The sequence below is a fragment of the Prinia subflava genome, chromosome 18 (assembly GCF_021018805.1).
Source record: "Prinia subflava isolate CZ2003 ecotype Zambia chromosome 18, Cam_Psub_1.2, whole genome shotgun sequence".
In the NCBI taxonomy this organism is placed as follows: Eukaryota; Metazoa; Chordata; class Aves; order Passeriformes; family Cisticolidae; genus Prinia; species Prinia subflava.
Genome location: NC_086264.1, coordinates 4,323,504 through 4,345,033, shown reverse-complemented (window position 1 = coordinate 4,345,033; position 21,530 = coordinate 4,323,504). Strand labels below are relative to the sequence as shown.

General features: G+C 39.2%; 1 long non-coding RNA gene across 1 annotated transcript in view; it reads left to right on the top strand.

Moving 5' to 3' along the window:
- The first annotated feature begins 782 nt into the window (after positions 1–782).
- The window catches only part of LOC134559939 (uncharacterized), a 41,134-nt gene continuing 20,386 nt past the window's right edge, over positions 783–21,530 (top strand). The window contains exons 1-3 of the long non-coding RNA XR_010082639.1: positions 783–3,126; positions 12,588–12,735; positions 20,465–20,618. This is a non-coding gene — a long non-coding RNA (uncharacterized LOC134559939). The remainder of the gene's footprint in view (positions 3,127–12,587; positions 12,736–20,464; positions 20,619–21,530) is intronic.

Genomic DNA, 21,530 nt, shown 5'->3' with positions numbered 1-21,530 from the left:
TGACTTCACAAAAGTAACTACTGTGCGAAGAGTTTCTTTTGTTTCTTTGTTCTTTTGTTCAAGATTGAATTGCCCTGCTGAATTTAGAGCAATTCTGAGTGGTAGCATCTCCAGTCAATTTCAATCAAGCTTATATTACACTGTGTTTATCTTAATGCCCAAGATTTCTCTTCAGTGCTTATTATTGAATTTGGTAAGCAGCCTTTTTTCTATGGTTTCTGTAATAGGAGCAACTCTGTAAAAATAGTAGCTTGTACTCAAATAAAAACTTAAACTCAGCTGATAGCCGCTCTGAGATAGAGATTTAAACAGAATGCATCTGCATTTGTTGTGGGAAAGCAATGAGCAAATCAATAAAATGTTTGGTAACCAGGAACTAAAATAGGAAAAAAAGTTAACTTACAGATTTCTAAATTTTGTCCATGAGAAATAGACTCCTGCCTCTGTTAAATATGACTTAAATCAGTGGAGTTGCTTGTGTAATTAAATACCACCTGGTATCAGAGGTTATGCTTATAGAGTTACAGTGTAGGTTTATCAGGCAATAAAAAGGGGCACAGGTAACTCACCTGAGAGCAGCCCTTGTCCATGGTGTCCCTTTATGTAAGTATGTTGGTAATGGGGAAAAATTATTTTCACTGTAAATTATTCCTATTTGTTCCAAATAGTTTCAGCTCCAGTCCTGATGGCTCAATATACAAATGCTTTCACTAACAGATCCCAAGTTAATCATACTGAGAACATCATATGTACTTTGAAAACATTAACATTTTTTAAAATGAAATGTCATCTGATAGTTAAACTGCTGTATTTTTTCCAGACTTCTTTCATTAGAGAGACTGATGACTATTACTACAAATATCCCACAGAATATTCAGTTGTGCTGGAAGGAGGGTGAAAATGATATGCCAGAAGCTATGCAAGAGATGATGCACATTATTCTAATTTTATGAGGTTGGAGATCTTGGGAAAAGCAGAGTTTTATAATGCCACTCCCTGCAATAATTAAGAAAGTGTGTGTCTGATTTATGTGTATGTGGTGGGAAGCTGGAGAAATTGACTGAAAATACCATGGAAAACAGAATCTATGTCAAAATGATCTGCCCAAAACTCCAGTTCAAGTTTATTCTTAAAATTGAAAAATGTCTTTCTCTGCTTTGGTTGTCAGCCATTGTTTTCTCTTTTGCTCACAGTAGTTTGAGGTTAGCTAAAAAGAAGTGTAGTCAGTGAAAAAGCAGCCTAATAAGACATCAGTCAGATGCTTTGTAAATCTTGCCTCTGAATGAGACCAGAAATCAGATCATGTTTCTTTACTTCATACTAAGGACTGGCATGATTCAGCAGGTAAGTTAGGTGTATGCTTGCAGCTGAAATAACTTTTTTTGAGAAAGAAGTCATCTTTGTGTTTGGAGGATTTCCTATTTTGATGACTCAGGGACAGAGAACAGTGGCAGGTTTATGTACAGCGTTGACTTGAGGTCAGGGACAGCTGTGTGTTTACAGACCTTGAGGTAGAATTTGGTAGGGCAACTCTATTTTTCAAGACCTTTCTTTTTCCTGCCTTTAAGTGCAGCTCAGGATTCAGTCTTCAAATGACTGTAGACAGTGAAATTAAGTCACTTGAATTGAGTATATTTTTTGTATTTTGTGAGTTGCTTTTTTTGATGATTTGCTCTGCACTTGTTCCAAGAGCATATAGGGAAAGCAAGCTCTCAATTTCTAGAAGAAATTACACATAAAATTTTTTTGTTTGCCACTGGAAGTGCAGGGACAGTAAATTAATACTTCTTATCCTCATAACTGTTAATTAACGTGTCAAGATGTGTTGCAGGATTGATGAGACTGCCTCATCTGGCAGTGTTTTCAAGGGAATAACATAGCTAAAGACTCTGGGTTTTTCTCTCAATTCTTCTCCATTTTCTCCAGCAAATTATGGATTTTACTCTGACCTCACTTCCAGTTGTTTTAGATGTTGAATAATAATGTTTTGACTTAATACAGGATTCAGTTGGCAAACTGAAAGTGGAACTATTGTGTATCTCATATTTCCTGTTGTTTATGTCCACTGTAAATATTATGTTCTGGTTTGGGCATCTTTATATGCAGCATTAATCAACTCTTTATTCATTTAAACTTTATAACAAATGTGAAAACTTGTTCAATTGCCTGGTTCATAGCTCATTAATATCAGTGGTAGGATTCCCATTAATGGCAGTGATAACTAGATAATAATTATTGTTAACTTAATAGTCTGGGCTTGAAGTGTGGAAGTAAATAGCAATTTGGAGTGTTTGATGGTTTTTGTTATTGTGCTTTTCTGTTTTTCCCCCAAGAAGATCAAGGAAAAGAAACATTAGAACATTTTTATTTGTTTACTAGCTACAAGTGAGCAGAGGAATTAAAGCTGTGTATATTGGTATCTATATGTAAAAATGAAAGCACAGTATCTGTAGAGTCAGTTCTTTCTAAAAGTAATTTAGTTTGTATGCTAATAACATTTAAATGTGACATTTACATTCTATAGCAAAAATATGTAGCTGGTGGATACAGATTATTAAAGTTTAGCTAAGTCTTTTAAACCTAAATAGGGTAACCTAATTAAAGTGAAGCAAGAGAAAATAAATGTTTTCCAAGTTCATTTTCCTACATGCTTCTTTCTTTAAAGAAAGAAACCACTAAATATCTCTTGGGTATGTGGTCTGTGATTTCTCTGCTTGGTAGCACAGAGAAAACATTACCAGGTGCTCAACCCGGAACTAAGACTCTTGTGTTGAGATTACAACTGAAGACAGACTTAATCACCTTTTTTGTTTTCTGTGTTGACAAAAATTACAGAAGTAGCACCTTATTCTGCAGGAAATTTGTAAGTATGTGTCAAATGCAGAAATACTCTGTTTTGGACATGGCAGAGAGGGAGCCTGTCTTCTCCATCTTCAGCAGTCCAATTATTGCCACAGTCGTGTGAATAAGAGAAGTCAGCAGTCAGAAGTGTGTTTCAGTGTGACAGAAGTTTTTGCTACAGGATCCCAGCAGGCAGGGAAGAATGAGACCTCCTCTATGATTGGGAAGCAGAATCTATGGCCACCTGCACACCACTTTGCCTGTAAAACAAGGACACTGAGCACTGTAAGTATCTGTTTTGCTTCTTACACCAAATTCAATACAAGGTCTTTGCTGCCTGGTGGTAATTTTTTCCAGCTTTCTGAGTAAGTTCCTTTTAAAGGTCACAGGTGACAGACTCCTCTCCTAAGCTGATGTTCTTGTATGTTCTGAGACATCAAAATGAAATATTTGAGGTGAGGGAGTGATCTAAAGACAGAGACAGGAATGCTGTGCAAGTAGGATGAGGTTATTCTATGTTACTTCTTTGAGAGAAAGATAGTACTTGGAGGGTTGTCAGTGCTGTAGAAATGTGCATTTGTGGGAAAGGAGGAGGCACCTCTGGTTCATTAGTCTCATCAAAACAAGTCTGTCTCATTTCTTCTTTCTTAAATGTGAGTCAAAAGCGTATTTGGACAGCTTGAATAAAATTTTGGTTTTTAGCTGGAACAGTACAGCTAAATCTTTGTACATTATGAATTGGCACCACTGCACTGAAATCAAGGAGGCTTTGTTGATTTATATCAGCTGTTGCATATTCTTAACTAGAAAAGAGTGTCATGTATTGTGTGTAGTAGATGTCCAAATCCAAATGTTTTTAAGTTTGGATTTTAAGTCAGTTCTTTAGCTAACTTGTTTAGGTAACTGAAATATAGTGAAAATACATTAAAAAATATCAGGAGTTTAAAAGAATGTAGTATTCCCTGTGTGTCTAATTGGGCTATATGCTGTACTACAGTAATCCTAAGGCATGCTTCCGTCATACTTATGTTCTAAATATTATAATATTTAGTGCAGCTCCTTCTTCCTTTGAGGAAGGATTATATGGGCCTAATCTTGCCTGGAGGAACCATAGGATGTGTATGAATAAGGCGTGTTTAAACCAAGGCTGTGACACCGAATCGGACCATGGCACCGGTGCAAAAAGAAGATGCAAACTGCCAGAACTGAGGCTCACAGCTTTATAGAGCTTGCTCACCAGGATAGAAGTATCACACTGGATTGATTGATTGACTGATTGATGGATTGCATGCCAAAACCCACTCAAGGTCAGACCTGGAATTACCTGTCACAATGCTCTTCTGGCCAGAAACTTGGATGAGCAGACTGTGAGGAAAGGTGTCTATTAGAGGCAGTGACCCCCCAAACCAGAGTCAGAACTTGGGGAAAACCAGAAGCTATTAGCCTGGAACAAAGTGAGTGCAATTGGTCTCATCTCAGGAGGAAGAACTATTTTTGCTGGTATGTTTCCTCCTCCACTTGGCAAAGACCAGTGTGTTATGGTAAAATTTTGGAAGTCCATACACCGTCTGTGGGCTGTTGCCCATCTTTCATATGATCCATCTTCCATACCACAGCCGTTTTCTTGACAATATAGCAGTGTTGCTAAAAGGATTTTTTCCCTGACATTAAAACAGTTCCATGTTTCTTCCCAGTTCTGATTATCTCTTGGGCCAAGAAAGCTTCCGTTTGGGTGCGTGGAGCCAGGCACACACTGCTTTTGGCTGTATTTGCCAAGGGTTTGTCACTTACATTTCTGTCTGACTCTTTGCCTCCAATTGTAGCTTTTCCTGTTCTTGCATTTGCATGTGAAAAGTACTCTGGGTCTTTTGCTGGTATCCTGCACCTTAGGCAGTTTCATAATGGCCTTTAAAAGGTATAAAAGGGCCTTCTTGGCATAGCAGCTCATCCAAACTGTGCTGCCAGAGCTGCCCTATCAGTGACAGCAGCACAGGAGGTCTTTGTGTCCTTGCGTGTTTAGCTCTAACTCCAGAGCATCATTGTTTCTCTGCTTCTGAGAGAAAGGGATGTGGGTTACAATGTTTTGGCACTGATTCCATCTCTTGAAAGATTCCCGGGATAAATGAAGTCAAGAGAAGCATGGACCTGTGTGGAGAGGAACAGTGTGAAAAGTGTGAAAAGATGGAAGTAAATTGTTGGAAAGGGCTTAGGTTTAACATGGCAATGAATTAAGCATTTTCAATTTCAACGTTCCTTTGTTCCCCAGAGTGAAAAATTGGAAAGAGAGGTTTATTTTTGTATTAAAGCAGTTATATATCTGAGAGGAGGCATTGGATGGAGAATAGGATTCTCCGCCTTTCAGGCCACGAAGAGCCTGCTGTGCCCACAGAGGTGTGGCAGGATGCAAGACCAAATCTGTTTATTGATAGGCAAGGGTTGTCTGCTCCTAAGAATATAAAGCAGAGGTGAATATAGAGGAAGTGGCATTGAAAATAAAAATGATCAAAAAATTACTGTTGAGAACTTAATCCTGCTGTTTAAGAGAAGTCCTTCTGGTAGGTTCTCTAACTGCCTCTTTTATCTGCCAGTAGAACTGGTAGAGGAGGACAACTTAGGGGAGCTTTGCTATGGGCCACCATGCAAAGACACTGCAGAGCTTCATCCAGCTGATTTACAGCTGTTCTCTCTCTCTCTGAAAAGGGAAAGTAGACCCATTTACCTAGAAGCTTGGAAAATACCTCACATTTATTAGTCCTGCAAGAAAGAGGGAATCAGAATAAGCATACAAATTATTGGTCAACTGGACTTGAAAAAGTTAGGCATGCATTTTTAGTAAGGATTCTAATTTTAGCTCCACAATATCCTTGATCCCTGTTTATTTTGGTCAGTTGCTAATTAGTAACGTGATTCTTGTCTATGACAGTTTATATAAAGCATTCTTGAGTGTCCAGAACTCTCACTGGCTTTAATGGTGGTTTGTGTTACACTTGCAATTCATGACTAATTTTCATTTTAGGCATCAATATGTAGATATTCTGAGGTACTGCTGAGGAGAAAGAATCTACTCCAATAATACATCTCCAAGGAGTGCTGATTGTGTGGAACACTGTATTTATCAAACAGCTTAGCCAAGTGGCAGAGTAGATCAGTGCTGGGTATAAATGCAGCTCTTGTAAAGTACATGTTACACTAAAAACCAAGATCATATGTTGCATCTCTATACTCTCTTTTTATCTTGAATGCTACAGTCATCTTTCTTAGTTGTTGCTTGTTTAGAAACTGGAGGGGAGAGTTAAGACAGCCATAAAAATCAACGTATGTACAGATTAGAAGTCAGAGAAGACTGCTCTTAAGATATGTTGGCACTCCCCCCGTTCAAAATCCACTTAATTGTATTCAGAAATACAATTTCTGAATTGTGAGTGAGCTATGCTCATCATTGAATGGATGTGAGCTCCTGAAATGTATGCCATAGTCTGACAAAATGCCCCTGCACCACTGTTAGATGAAAACAAATAAGCTTGCTAAAAACTGGATGCTAAAATTTTAGTTTTGAAAATAAATGTGGCAGTAGTAATAAAAATGCCATTATAATTTGAGTGAAGTCAATCCTACACCAAAAGGAATCTATTTAAAATACCAAGTTTTTCAGTGCTTATCTGTATAAAGTGATTCCATTCTGGAAAATGGCAAATGCAATTCAGTGTTAATTGTTAAGAGAATAGGGTAAGCTGAAAAAATTAATTGAAAGTTATACCTGTGTGTGGCAGTGTTTTAGTTTAATCAGTTGTATTTCTTATGCTTTCTGTACTGGTTTGGTTCCATGTACCCCTACCCCCCTAATTAATATTCCTTTGTCTCCCTCACAGGAGTTATTTTTAGCCTGCACCTGCATATGTTATGTAACTTTTAGTTACATGTCTGTCACCCTTCCCGCCTTTGTAACTTCCCTCCTACCCCCTCCTGATTGGTCCACCTTATGTCACCCCATCCCTGGGTCCCTCAGCAACTGGCCCTGGTTGGCTAGTGGTAGCCAGCCGCTCCTCTTGCTCCTCCCAGCTAGCCCCTGACAAAACCCCACTGCACCCTCCCTTCCTCGGCCAGTTCTGGGCTGAGGAGGTGTTTGCAATAAACCTTCTGTGCACTCAGAACTGTCTCCTCCTTTCTTTCCACTGCCTGCTGCTTTCACATCGCTTGCAAGAGTCCCTCAGGGAAGAGAACCCAAGGGAGTCAGCCCTGCCTGCGCTGCTTGCAGGCTGACCCCACTGAACGCCTGTCGCCGCGCCTGGCCTTGCCGGGGACAGGGTCGGTGGACTCTAGTGGGCACCGCGACACCTGTGTTGGAATATATCCTTTCTATCTTATGTGCCATGGTACAAAAGAAAAAAAAGGTAATTAAATGTATACTTTTATGGCCAAGTGGCTCCTACAAATAAAAATGCATTCATAGAATGACAAGACATGATTTATTCTTGTGCAAACTGCTACTGTAGATATCAGCACAATTAGCCCATTATCTGAACGACCCAAAGAAGTAGTCAATGTGTCTGTATTTACACCTCTTCTCTGAATTTCAGCTGTAGACCCAAGAGTGCTGGCACATGCTGGTGCAAAATACAGGTGTAAATTATTCTGCAAAAAAGACTGCTGACCTGAATGCAAGTTTAAATAATAGAAGAGTCTGCCTCCGTCTTTTTTTATCTTGTATGGGGCTTGTTTTAGACTCCCATCTCTTCAGAGTAGGAAGAGATTAATACCAATTCATACACTTTATTATTTTGTACTTCAGTGCATTTCTCAAAAGACCAGTAATAAAGCTTCAAGGATCTAGACAATAATGTGATGCAAGCAACTGTTCTAGTTCTCCAACTACTTTATTTTCTAGCATATAGCCTGTGTTTGACCTGGAAGGTAAGATCTTTGTTTAATTATGCCCTGGGACAGCCCAGCAAAAGAAGAAATGTCAGAAAGTGGGATATTTCAGGGAGCGAAACATTTGGGTGAACTTCCTCTTGTATATTTGGAGAAGCATAGGACTTAATTTCTCTGAAACATAAGCAGACTTTTCTTCTTCTCCATGGAAAACCCATGAGTAATTGCTATGCAGAAGTAGTAAATAATATATTCAGGAGTTTAATCCACAGTATTTCATGGCACTTTACTTGTGCTCCTGTCTCATCTTTGAAAAGCTATGTGAGAAATTAATTGAACCCATCAGAGTTCTTGAACATCCCTGTATCTCTCTAAAAATGTGTTTTCCAAAATAACAGAGGACAGTGACTGCAGACAGACTGCACATTCACCCCAGCAATGGCTCAGCTGCAAGACATCCAGGATAGACAAACGCAGAAATCTTGCCCTCTCCTCAGACCCACAAAAGAGATCTCTGCGATGGCCAGGAATCTCTGTTGCTCAGCAAGAGCAAAGTTCCTCTGTCAGCCTGCATACTTACACACATTTGCACTGCCAGGTCTTGTCTTCAGCCCTTTCTTGTGTCCGAGGTTTGCCAGGAAAAATTACGCTTTCAGCCAGGGAACCATGTGTTCTATGCAAATGAAAGCAAATAGTTCTGGTGTTAATCATCTCATTTGCCATTGAGCAAAACAAAGCTTTTGAAGCTAATTCAGAAATTATCATCATATTGACATGCAACCTTTGCTGGCTCTGCTTACCTGTGCCAGGTTATTCCCATGATACACATACACAGGACTGCCTTGACTCAAGACCTAACAAATATATCCTGATTTAGTGAAAGTTGTTTGAAAGACCGTGTTGAATCCAGATGTTTTTGATTTGTTTTGAAATAACTTGCTGGATGAATGTTCAAAACTTGGGAAACATTAGTGGGCATTACTGGAAAGCTGCTCTCACTATGTCTTAATAGAGGCCTGTGCTCTGGTACAGCTTGGCAGTCCACTGCTTTACCAATCTTTAGTCCCTTTGCAATACAGGTGTTGCTTTATTTTTGAGATAGAAACCAAACACAATTTAAAAAGCAAAATATGTTCTTCCTGAAGATTGCAGAGATTTTCATCTAGGTTGCTCTTTCTCTTAGGGAACCTCAAAGCCGTTCATTCTCTTTAAATAGCAGTGCTTTGTATCTGTCATTATGTGTACCTGTCATTATCTCATTGTTGGTGTTGGTATGTTTGGTTGGCAAACACATGCTCATTCACCTGATTAGCACCAACCTTTAATTTCATTTAATAAGTGTATTTTGGAATCAGAATGATCCTCATCAACCATTTCACTTTGCCACGTAGAATTAATTAGGACGAAGACTGTCAAATGAAATGAAAAAATAATCAGTGGTTCTCATTAAGAGATAATAACAAGATTTTTTGGTGCTGTTTAGCAGGTTGATTTTGGTCCCAGCATCAAATGTTAAGAACTGTTACATGTTATGAATGTTAATTTTAATACATTTGATCTGGCACCATGCCAATTAAATCCTTAACCTTCATTTGACAACTAATAATTTAGACTTCTAGCTAAATTCTGAAAAAGAGCTTTAAGAATACATAGCTAATTTAGGCATACATCAGAGTTTGATGAGGTGTAACATTTGAAAGAGGAGCTGAAGCAGTCAGCTAATGAGTCAGGCCTGATACGAATTTCGAAGATTTGAGGCAAACAAATAAAGAGAAGCTCTCAGACAAGTGTGTCAGGGCAGTAAGGGGTTTAGAAAAACTAGAGGATTTTGATTTGTTTTATAAAGGCTAGTCTGACATTTGTCTTTTGATAACGCTGGATGTAAGAAGGATCATGCAGATTGATTCTCTGTGTCCCCTAGGGATAGGCCGAGAACTAGCTTGCAGGAAAAAGATATTTTGATGTCAGAAACAGCTGATCTCCCAAAACAGACAGCTATTCAAAGTGGTGGTAAGTCTTTCTTCTCAAGATTCTTGTTCTTAAGAACAAGACAGACAGACATCTCCCAGGAGTGGTGGGATATACTTCTCCTGACTGGAGAAACTACTTGGCATCTTCTCTCTATCTTTGTGCCTTTGTTCTTACAAGGGTTAGCCAAGTATGGGGAAAGGCAGTAGGCATTCATAAGGAGTACACTTGCTTAATTGTATTGTCTCAGCCACAGAGTCAAAGTGTGGTCTAAACACCCAAATGCATTAGAACTTAAGTAACAGTCATGAGATGAAAGGGATGTGTAGCTTAAAACACAGATGCCTGTTGAACTAGGACAAACATAGTGGACTGGAAAACAATTTTGCCAATAAAAAGTGTTGGCTATTTTTAAAGTTAGGGAAATACTTCCTGTTTAAATGTGTAGATTCCATATGATGGCAGCATCATTTGTTTTCTGGATTTCCTCTGTGTTTTGTGACATTTTCAGAATTGTGGTAAACAAAAAAGTCCTCATGAACCGTTCAAGAAATATCAGCTTTATGATGTTAAGAGATGTCATCCCAATTGCCTTCAATTAAATCCAAGAAATAAAATCTCACCCTTTCTAGCTTGTTATCGGGCTGTGAGCCCAATGAAGTAATTTTTCCTTTGATTCTGCAGCCAGTCCTGAACATATGAATAGATTTGATGACTGCATGCTGTGGTTTGTTGTGGGTTTTTTTCTTTTTATGGATTTTATTCTGCCTGGAGGCTATACAGTCTGTTATGCTATCCATCAGTCTTGGCTACAGAGTCCAGCCTGGAAAACACTGTTCTTTTCCTGCCAACTGTTTCAGCTTACAGTCACTCAGACTACAACAGCTTGTGAGCTCAACTGAAAAGAGCCAAATAAGACTTTGCCATCATGTTTCTTTCCCTCTCCTTTGCAAAAGACAGTATGTTTCTTGATTCAAATTGGGTGGAAATTTACGCTGCATGGCCAAGAGCTCCAGTAATATCTCCTGTGTTCAGAAGAGTCAGCCTGGCCCTGTTAACCACTGAGCTCTGAAGAGGAGCCAGGAAGAAAACAATTCTTTCTTGTGAAGTTACAGAAATATTCTATTCGTAATGCAGCCATGTTTTTATGAGCTTCAGCAACCTAAACACAAGAAGGAGATGTAATTTCCACCATTTTTCTGTGGCAGGGAGAAACAATGTGTCCTGAGATCATGGAATGAAGGGCTACTGAACTACACAGGAGTAAAATCCTTCCAGGCATCCACGCAACACATGGCGTCATTGTCCGAGCCACAGAGCAAAATGCTCATCAGGAACACCCTCAGCACAACCCATAAAACTGTGCAGGAAATGTAGGAAAAGCACATTTTAAAGTGAGCACACTGTCAGCAGCAGAACAGAAACACCAGCGAGAAGAGAGAGGCATAGCAGAAACAAACCTGGCATCTGTGTTTAGGGAAGATTGCCTGCCTGCAGTTCTGCACACCTTAGATAGCTCAGCATACTTGTGCAGGACCACATGAAGCTAGCTAGTACTACAATCTCACAGGTTTATCCTTGACCATTCAGCTTCATCACTCTTAGGTACTTTATGGACTCTTGGCATTCAAATGTTCGAAAATTCAAAATTCAAATTTCCTGATAAAGGAACCCAAATCCCAGCTCTGTCCACCTTTTCCATTGCCACTTCTGAAAACCCATTGCATACTAATTTGTTGAACATTTTGGCATGCCAAAGTACCTACTAGTCTTCTCAGTGTAGGCAGGCATCTTCAGTTCCAGTGTGCCAAATGTGGTAATGGCACAATGGAGACTCTGCGTGTGCCTGGCTGTGCCAGTGATGCACACAAGAACTAGAAGTGTTGAGACAGCACAACAACAATTGCACCAGAATGAGAGCAGGACCATCAAAAAGACCTAGACCATTGTTCCAGCTCTAAAATTAGAGATATAATCAGAATTAAAAACTCTTAATTTATATTCGTCTGTAAGAACTGCAGATGCTTTCACACCACAAACTGGGAGGTGTATTCATCTGCATTGCCTGCAAGCCATGGCAACACATGTGGCTGGGAAGGTCTTTGTTTTGTGGCCAGCCTACACTACAGCTCATCTCTCCCTCTCTCTGTGCCTTTCCTCCCGGTCTCAGTCCCACTGGGGCTTTTGTTTCAAGTTCTGGTGCCAGATTTTCTCCGTCTCTCCTGGAAGGCATTCTGCTTGTAAACTGCCAGAGCTCTCTTTTCTTCTAAGTGTTCACTCCTTTCTTCTACTTTTCTATAGTCTTTCGTCTTTCATCTTTCATTTCCCATTAAATCTTTTTTCTGTGTCTCATTCCCTCCCCCATTTTCATTTTGTGCAGCTTTTACAGCCTACAAGCCTACAAATTTTTGTTATTGCAATTTCTTGGGGGAGTGGGGGGAGCTGTGTGGTTTCCTTCTGACTGATGTCGATTGCCTTTTGGATCAAATGTTGACACAGCTTGTGCTTCCAGGTAACACATATAATACCTTATGGAAAAGAAGGGTTTATATCCTGTAAAAGCACTGAAGTGTGAGTTGATTTGAATATTTTCAAACTATGATTGTTTAAAATTAATTTGTTTTTCATAAACTTCACAAGTTATTATGAAGGAATATTGATAGAGGGGGGAAAAGTAAGGTTTTCTGCAGTATCATATATTCATCTGCTTTTCACAACTGAATGACTTTGAAATGCTCTGTTAAGCTGAGAGTAAATACAGCATGAGAAATAGTGCTCTCTCTGTAAATGCTGAGATATGTGTATTTTTAATACCAAGTACACTATTATCAAAACACATCCTAATAATTGCTGAAAACAACTTTCTCCGTGTTTGACTAGAGTTTTGTGTTCATTTATTTATCTAGGATGAGGAATAGCAGGAACACAAGAGGTTTTCCTGGGAATGCATCCAAGGAGCGCTGGTGGAGGCTCTCTAGTTAATCACTTTGTCAAAAGGAGTACTTTTTCCAATGTGCAACATTATTCACTTAACTTTTCATTAGGCCTTTCCATGTAAGTACTACCAAAGCAAGCAGCTGTGATACAGAATCCTTTGTTTATGCCAGATCACTTGAACCTCCTGACTTTTCATCTGTGCATCAACAAATACAGACTATGAATGAATATAGAGCTTGTGCATTTCTAACCCACAACAGCCTGAGCTCCCCCAAATCCCAGCACTTACTGCAATCTTGCCCAGAGTTTCCTCTCTGTTCCTATATTGTGAGTTTTACTTAGAAAGGATATCAAGTCCCCAAGCATATGTGTCCACTTCCACCATTAAAGTGGATTCAGGTGCTTGGCATGGCTATCTCCAGGCAGATTTTCCTTAAATAATTGATAGCTGCACTCAAAATGCCCATAGTTGAGAACCATGGCTGGCTATGCTCATGTTGTGCTTATAGGGCTTTACAGAATACGCAGTAAGAATCTCACTTTCTTGTTGATGTGACCTATTTCCATGTTTTCAGGTAAAAAATTATGTCAAATGAACTTTCTCTACACCTGCTGTGATATGATGAGAAATTTCTATTTTTACAATCACAGCTATCCTGAAATGTTATAAAACTTTTAGTGTTGTGAAGCCCTAGAGCTTGATTGCCAGAAGATCCTGAATGAAGAAAGAAGAGAGACATTTTAGAAATTAACCTGGGTGGTGTTACATTAAAATCTTATGGGCAAAAGGAAATATATCAAATGAGTTGAACCAGGGACTTACCATTATTTCAGTTGATATCTCGTTACTCTAGTCAAACATATCTGATTAATTCAAAACAGTCTCATAAATGATGTGGTAGAAAGTGTACAGAAGAAAGTCTTCCCATTATCCATCTCCTTTCTCTGGCATTATTTCTGGGCCCTCAGGGCATTAGTTTTGGTTGTCCTCATAAAGAAGGGGGTGTTTATAAAGTTGTGTCAGCATACTAAGTAGAGAAAGGGTTATTGTTTGTTAAGGAGTGAGTGGCAATTTGTTTTCTGGATTCTTTTTATGCTTTATAAACAGATAAAAAATTTATTGTTTGCTTTGGGCACAGACTCGTGGAGCTTGTGAGACGAAGCTTAGAGCAGATTTGCAGACATGGTGTGGGCAAACAAAGCAGAACATTGCCCTGTCTGAATTGGAGTCAGCTTTAAACAAGGCCTTGATGATATAATTCTGTGCAATTAATAATGGGTGTGTTTGGTGGCTCTTGCAATGGAATATCTGGTTTCTTGATAAAGTTCTGTTTGAAAACCAAAGTACTTAATGACTCACTGATGGAATTAACCCTTTTGATTACAGCTGTGCCACATCCCGTGTTGCACTTTCAGGTGTAATTGCTGTAGAGGATCTGAAAGTAATGTTTTATGCCACAAAAAGATAGCTACTCTATGTTTTTGGGCTTCCTCTAGATGAAAGATAATGTCTGCTTCTTAAACATTTTACAGTTTTCAGAATTGCTTTAAAATTCTTTGCAGTTCTGCAGTTCTTGGGGACAAAACCAAAAATTATGTAGAGACTGAGCAAACTGATTTATGTATAGTTCGTTTCTAGCAACTATTTCTCAGACAATTGCATATGAGTGTAATCATGCATATTTTTGAAAGATATGAGCTCTTGAGTCAAAAGAGATGACCAATGTTATATCAGCCTTGGAAACAGCTGATTGTGTTGGTTTTAGTCATGTAGCAGACTTTGGATTTCCCCTTAGAAAGCTCTTACAAGGGATCCCCAAGAGGCCATTGTTTCAAACCCTAGTTGTGGATGCTGAATGTGAGAAATCAGGCAGCAGCACAGTGTCTGTGTGAAACCAAGTCACATAACATTCTCACACAGGCAAAAAAGTGGCCTGAGGAATTATGAGGAAGAATTCAAACAGTCTTTGGAGAGAGAAAACAGCCTTTGCAGGTGATGTTTTTCTAACTTGTTTACTTGCAAGAAACAGTTGAGGGTTGTTGTTCCTAACTGTCCATTGATGGTCTTGTGTTAGTTTGGTAACCAATGAAACTTTACTCTCTCAGAACTGTCTATAACAAAAGATTATGAAGAATAAAAATTGCTCCCATTTGCTAAGTAAGCTGGGAGTCATGTCGTTATTCATATGCTGTCCTTAAAACAATAATAACACTTAATTTTCCTGCAGAGTAAAATATGTATGATACAATTTGCTTTCATTTGCTTGGAACTACTGGGATGCTTTTGAAACTTCCTTGTGCTTGATGGCTTGAAAACCAGTTTTTGTCAAGATGCTGCACACCTGTAACCTCTACTGACTTCTGGGATTTGCAGTCTCGGTCTCAGCCTGTACCAGCTGTTCATCTAGCTCAGTGTCACTTCCTTAAGCAAAGGCAGCACTAATTGCATAATACAAAAGGACTTGGTTTCTTTTTTCCATCTTTGCTGCCTCATTCCTTACAATGAACTGAAGAACTACATTTTTGTTTGACCCCACAGTTAAGGACAACTTTAATGACAAGGTTGGTTTCGTAGACAGGCCACTGAATTTGTATTCCTCTGGCACTACAACATAGATGTTTTGTGCCAGTGGTGTTTACATTAGAAAAAAAGAGTTCCTTTATGTACTATGAAAGCCACAGATTCAGTACAGCAGCTTGTTCTTTATTTTCTGTTTTGTTTGCTGACTGTTATCAACTCCACATCATTTATTCCTTTAAAAGCTGATTTAGAATTTTCACTTGTGTGATTCTCAGTATGCTAGAGGCTACATTTGAGGTATGTGCATTCAAAAATGATTCAGTAGGGATAGTTTACTTTTACTGGTTATTATTTCAGGCATGTTTGCAACAAGGAGAAAAAAGGTTTTATTGTTGTTTCAGATCTGCTGTGTTCTAGGAAATTCAAGCACATGCTTTGAAAAGGGGAAAACCTGGAGGTCCCAGAGCAAAATTTTTCTAGCCTTGGTGGCCAGAGAGCTAAAAAGCCCATTCTCTGGTCTTTACATTTTATATTCTGGAGTAAGTGGGGTCAAAATTGTCTTGTTGCTTTATTTTGCATGAATAACTAAGTGTGGTCCCCTTTTAGGATGGTGATTGTGTGCATGGACTAGTGTGGATGAATTTCCTTCTGCTGGAATGACAGCCTGCTGCAGCAGGCAGCACTATGAACAGCATGAGGAGGGACTTTGGAGGGGCAGTAGAGTTTGTAGCTCAGAAAACCCTAATCAAGAACAAAGGAGTGCATTGTAGCAGATATTTTCATATCATTAAATGCAGTGTTTGGGTTTTGTTTGGTTTTTTTCTTCAGAAGGTATGAGAGGCTGCTCCTGTATAAGAAGTACAATATTGACATTTATTGAATGGGAAATAAACTGGTTTGTGTCTGTTTGGAGCTTTCCCTCTGCCCTGTGCATCCTTTTGGTGACTTAGGTGACTCTTGCTGCCTGGAAAAGCTGCAAAGCATCTGGGCTTCAGTGCTTTCCTGCCAGGAGAGTGGTATCTAAAGGAATAGCTTCCACATGGAGAGCAGTTGCACACCTTGAAGTGTATTCTGTCCCTTAATTAATAAAAAAGAGCCTTATAGGATGGCTACAAGCCCATTTTAGTCTTTGCTTGTCTCAGGGCTTTGAAAGTGTCTTTTAAAAACGTATGTGTCTGGCATGAGTTGTGTGTGGGGAAAGACATGGGGTGGTTGTAGAGCTCTGTGACAGACAGGGTGATGGATTGGGAGGGATAGGCCAGTGCAAAGCTTGACAGTTGGGATAAATTGTGGAACCGACATGCAAGAATAACAAGAAAGAGGTCTGCAGTGCAAGCTGCTCCCCAAAAAGACTGTTTATTTCTTCAGTTTTATAGTTTGTGGATCTGGTTGTAGATTGGCTGCTGGGGTTACTACCCCTGTACCCCACTGGCCAGACCAGCTGTCAACCAACATTATTTCAGGCTAGAAATATGTAAATAAAAGACAGTGAACAAAAACAAGAGGTTTGTTTATGTTCCAAGACGTGAGAGACTGAAAAACTGACTCCTAATATTGTGCAGAAACTAAAGAAGTGACTCCATCTTATGTACAATGCAGAAGGCTTAGAAAAACTCAGAAAAGCCAGGGTAACAATAAATGGTAGGGGAAAGACGTTTTGACATGGGACAAATTTTATGTGGTAGCAGATGAGTATCTGGCAGGTGGATTTGAATGGGGAAGGGACACAATCAAATGCTGAGCAAGGAGAGCAGCTTGTTCTTGTTACATTTCACATGTTTTTGTGGGACTGCAAGAAAGGCAGCTTGGAAAGCCAGGAAAAGCAGTGACATGGTAGCTAGGACTGAGTAAGGATACGAAGAAGAGATTAGGGGTGGGGGTGGAATGTAAGCAACCACCCCCAGAAATTTTACAGAAACGCAGCCAATAAATAGAGTTTGTATGTGGAGGCCCTGGGTTTTGTATTCCAGGTGAGCAATGTCTTTGTGGATGTGCAGAATCCCTGAGGGTGCAAGGCTAAGGAGGAGGAAATGAAGACATGTCAAATATGAAGAATCATAACTTGGTGTTAGCTGCGTTGTTGTGTGAATCCGTCCATCACTGTATGAAACCTCTGTGACAGGCATGGATTTGTCATGAATAGAGCCTGGTGTATGAAATCAACCTTCTCTGCTGCTCTGACTGAGAGAAAGAGAGCACCTCTGACATATAGCCCCACTTCTAATTACACATATTATGTAACCCACAGCCCTAATAGAAGTTGGGAGGAATTATTACAACAATGTATTCTCAACAATGTATTGCAAGACCAAATTGGAATAATGCATTAAACTTTAAACATTCTGCATCTCATCTAATATTACAGCTAATGCATCAGAAATTGATCCTGAACTCTCTCAAAAATGGCTGTTGCTGGTGTAAATGGATAGAATAAATGCTAGTGTTGTCTTGCCAAATAGGAAGTGATACTATAAGTCCTCATAGTGGCAAAGATAGATTGATGGTTTGTGGAAAGATATCCCCAGCAACATCTGATGGGCACTAGTCTTCATCTCTGGATATCAGTGCTGCAGTCTCCCATGTCAAAAAAAAAAAGTAAATCTTGTTAAAGAAGTATAATAGAATCATTAAAATAGAACCAGAGCTGATCCCACTTGAGACAGGATCAACTGTATCTAAACCTCTGCACAGGCACTGAAACTGAGGACCTGCAATTGTTCTTGTTCTCTGTGTTTTTACAGTAATAAATGGCATTCCCATCCCTGTGCTGTGGACAGTCTTTTCTTCATAATAAAATTACTTCTCTCTTTTCTTACTTTGTTTTTCATGAGCAAAGCAAGAAACACTATAGATTAAAATTAACAACCACTCAGTAGAACATTTCTGCTCTTACAACCAAGTAAAGAGAAAATTTCTCTCAGAAAGCATCAAACCCAGGGGTGTGCTGTGTTTAAAGAGTGAAAATAAACATAAAAATTTGTAGACTAGCCAATCTAAAGGCTTGCTGACAAAACAGGAGCTTTAGAGCCTACAGATAATGTAGGTATGTTCAAGTCACGCTAAGTTTTGTTCATTTCTTATGAGAATATCAAAGGGTTTGGTCCTGATTATGGACAGACCAATAGCATAGTATAGGAGCCATGATGAATTATTTCTTTCCCAGTGCTTTTGGGTGATACATTCTATTAAATATTAGTGAAGTAGCTTCTCTCAGCCAAGCTGTTGGAGCTCTTGTGCAGGCGTTTTGCTGTGGTTTTGTCACTGTATTTACTCAGAAATGCTCTGTTTCTGCTGTCCTCCCATTTCACATAGAAACACCCAGGAAAAGTTTGGGTTATATATCAGGAAAATTTTGCTGAATTTTAGATTGGATTTGGGGGAAATAATATTAGATCTTGGGAAATCAATTTGGTTTTGGGAAAAAAATAAAGCTAGTTAAGTGAACTGGACACTGTGAGCCATTTGGGAGCTAGTTAAACATCACTGAAAATTATACAGGAAGGGAGTAATTCTACAAAATTAGGTGTAAAAACTGGATAATCCAAGTGATCATTTTTTATGGGGTCCTTACTGTTTATTATTTGGAAAGTGATGGGCAATGGTCTTATTGGTAATCCCATGGAAAAAAAAAGAATTTTGAGACACCAGCATTTGCAGATTCTCAGTGAGATATAATTATGATTTTAAATCTGTTACTTCGCTATTCAGGATTGTACTTGAAATGGAGAAAAAAAAGCTTTTATTTCCTAAAGCTTATACAGGAAGAGTAGTAGAGAAGGAAGTGAATTAAACCCAAGACAAACGTGCAAGTGATTATTAGTACCTTCTTTAATCTGATTTTTTTGGTCACAATTTTAAAAAAATGCTTTAGAAAAGAGGTAATTGTTACAATATTCTGGTCATTAGTTATCTGGGAGTTTTGTGTTCAAATATTTATTTTAACATGACAATAATGATTATTTGACAATATTTTTATAGTTTAAGATATCCGAAGACTACACCTCTTTTTTTCACTAGCTCATATGTTTTCCTTTTCCAAATTTACAGGAATGTAACATGGTATTTGCTTCATTTAACCTCTGAGCTGGCAAACAGATAAGGATGAAATGGATGATAGGAGAATTAGCTTTTAAATTGCAGAGCACTAATTTAGAAACAATGTAGAGCAGTCTCGTACAAGCTGATGTTTGACTTTTTCCATGCCATCATGATAATCCTGTGGCTGTTAAAGACAGGAGAGCTATCTGGCAGTTATGGATGTAATCAGCTTTTGTCCAACAGCTATCAAGGATTGTATCCAACTGAAAAGGAACAGGATGGTTTAAATCAGCCAGGAGTAATGGAAGGTTTGGTGTTAAGCTCTGTTACATAGGAGGACAAATTATGCCACCTACTATGGCTTTACAAACTCCATTTTTGAAATACAGGTTTCTCTTTTCACTAATTGGAAGTCCTGTAATATTTTAAAATAAAAGTAGCAGCTAGTAATGTGGGTTGAAGTGGTTATGCTGGGAAGTACAGTTGAAAGACAAGTTGGTGTGTAGCCATGGTGGGGGGAGAAAAGGCAGAACAGTTGACTGTAGCATACAGAAAATTTGGTTACTAAACTTTCACTGTGTAGAAGTGAAACAAGACGTCCATAGCCTACTTTTCTCTGGAGGATAATCAGTGTGTGAGTGGTCAGGGTGATATTCCATGGTGGATTGCACCAGTATATTCTGTAGAGCCTAAATCCAAGTAACATTGGTTTGCCTTAAAAAGGCATGAGAAACTCCAGGCCTAAATTAAGTTTGGGCATTTTTTTCTCCAAGAAATGGAAGTTACTCCACCTCTCACACCTAGTTTTCTGTCCAAGTGTGAGGTCTATTCCAGCAAGTACTCACATGAAAGCAAACTTGTGACTGCAGGTTCAGGGCTGTAGCAGGAGTTAATTTTCATTAATTTAGGATTGTGTTTTGTGCTTTTAAGATAACAAGGTCTTGAAGAATGGCAAAACTCTCAGCTCCCATTCTGGCAGGTACATCATGAAGAAATAATCTCTGACATATTTTTAACTCTTCTGAATAATGAAGTATCGAGACAAAGATTTTTGCAAATGATATCTCAATGCAAGGTATTCCACTGCATTGTTCTTCTGTAGAGACTGCCAGTTCATTTCTTGCACTCTTTATCTCACATTCTTCTAAGCACATGCTGTAACATTTCTTTGTACTGCTTCATATTCCCATTATTGCTTCTTCACTCAGTCAGGCCATTCCAATATACACATTGCACCTGCTTGGATAGCTTTAAAACTACCTCTACAAATCCCTAAATCCATTACAGATGCAAACAAGAGCCTCGCAGTGAGACAATCTGTCTTTTGGACACCAGGTTGTCATCAGAAATCTCACCATCACTTCTTCACCTGCTCATGTGGTACCCAGCTGTGCCTTGTTGGCCCTGTTTTTACCTGGAGTGTGAGATTTGCTGTTCAGAGGTAAGATTGCCATTTCTGAAAGACTCCGTGTCATTCTCTTGTTGGCCTCTCTACATTGTTCCAGAGAACATACAGAATTAAGTTCTGAGGGGGGAGAGAGGAATGCTTTAGTTCTTTTTCCGTGTGCATTAAAGTACAAGTGCATGTTTTAAAGAAAACTTAGCTGCTTAAGGAAGCAGAGTGGTTAGAGTGAAAACTTCCAATAACTCTGGAAGCCAGAATCTTTACGTGTTTTACATAACAGTTCACTGTGTTAACACTTGGCCACAGTGCTGTGCAGCTCCTAATGCATTGGAATTATGGAAATATCTGGGCTAAATAGCTTCATGCCAATCCACTGAGAAAATTCAGCAAAAATTCAATACTTTTTAAGATATTTCATTTTCTATCTAGGATAGTAGGTTGCATTATGCTTATATACCAATTTATGAAACGCAAAGGAACATTCTGTTTCCTTTTTTTTCCTCTATTAGTCTTTTAAGAGCCTACAGGGCACATCTGTGTTTTTTTATTAAGAGCTACATTATGGCTGGGCCTTGCATGGCTTCAGTGTGGGAGAGGGAGCAGAGAAGTTCCTTTTCCCTTTGCATAGCCCATCCTGAGACTGCCAAAAATTACAAACCTCTCCAGAGCCAGGAGTAATCCTTTGAAAGGAAGATGTTTCTGCTGCATCTCTGTCCTGCTGGCCAGGAGAGCTGGCTGACCATGTGGGAAAATACCCAATTACTCAGTTGCAGCACAGCCAAGGTGCTCTGGTTGGAAGCACCTTTGCTGCAGACATTGCTTCCCACATGCTGTCTGTCCCTGGCACACCCTTCTGCTGGGCCTGCAGAAGCAGCACATCCACTGGCATCCTCTGATCTCACCCAAGTGCTGTTCTGGGAACACCCAACTCTGTGTTGGCATTGTGCT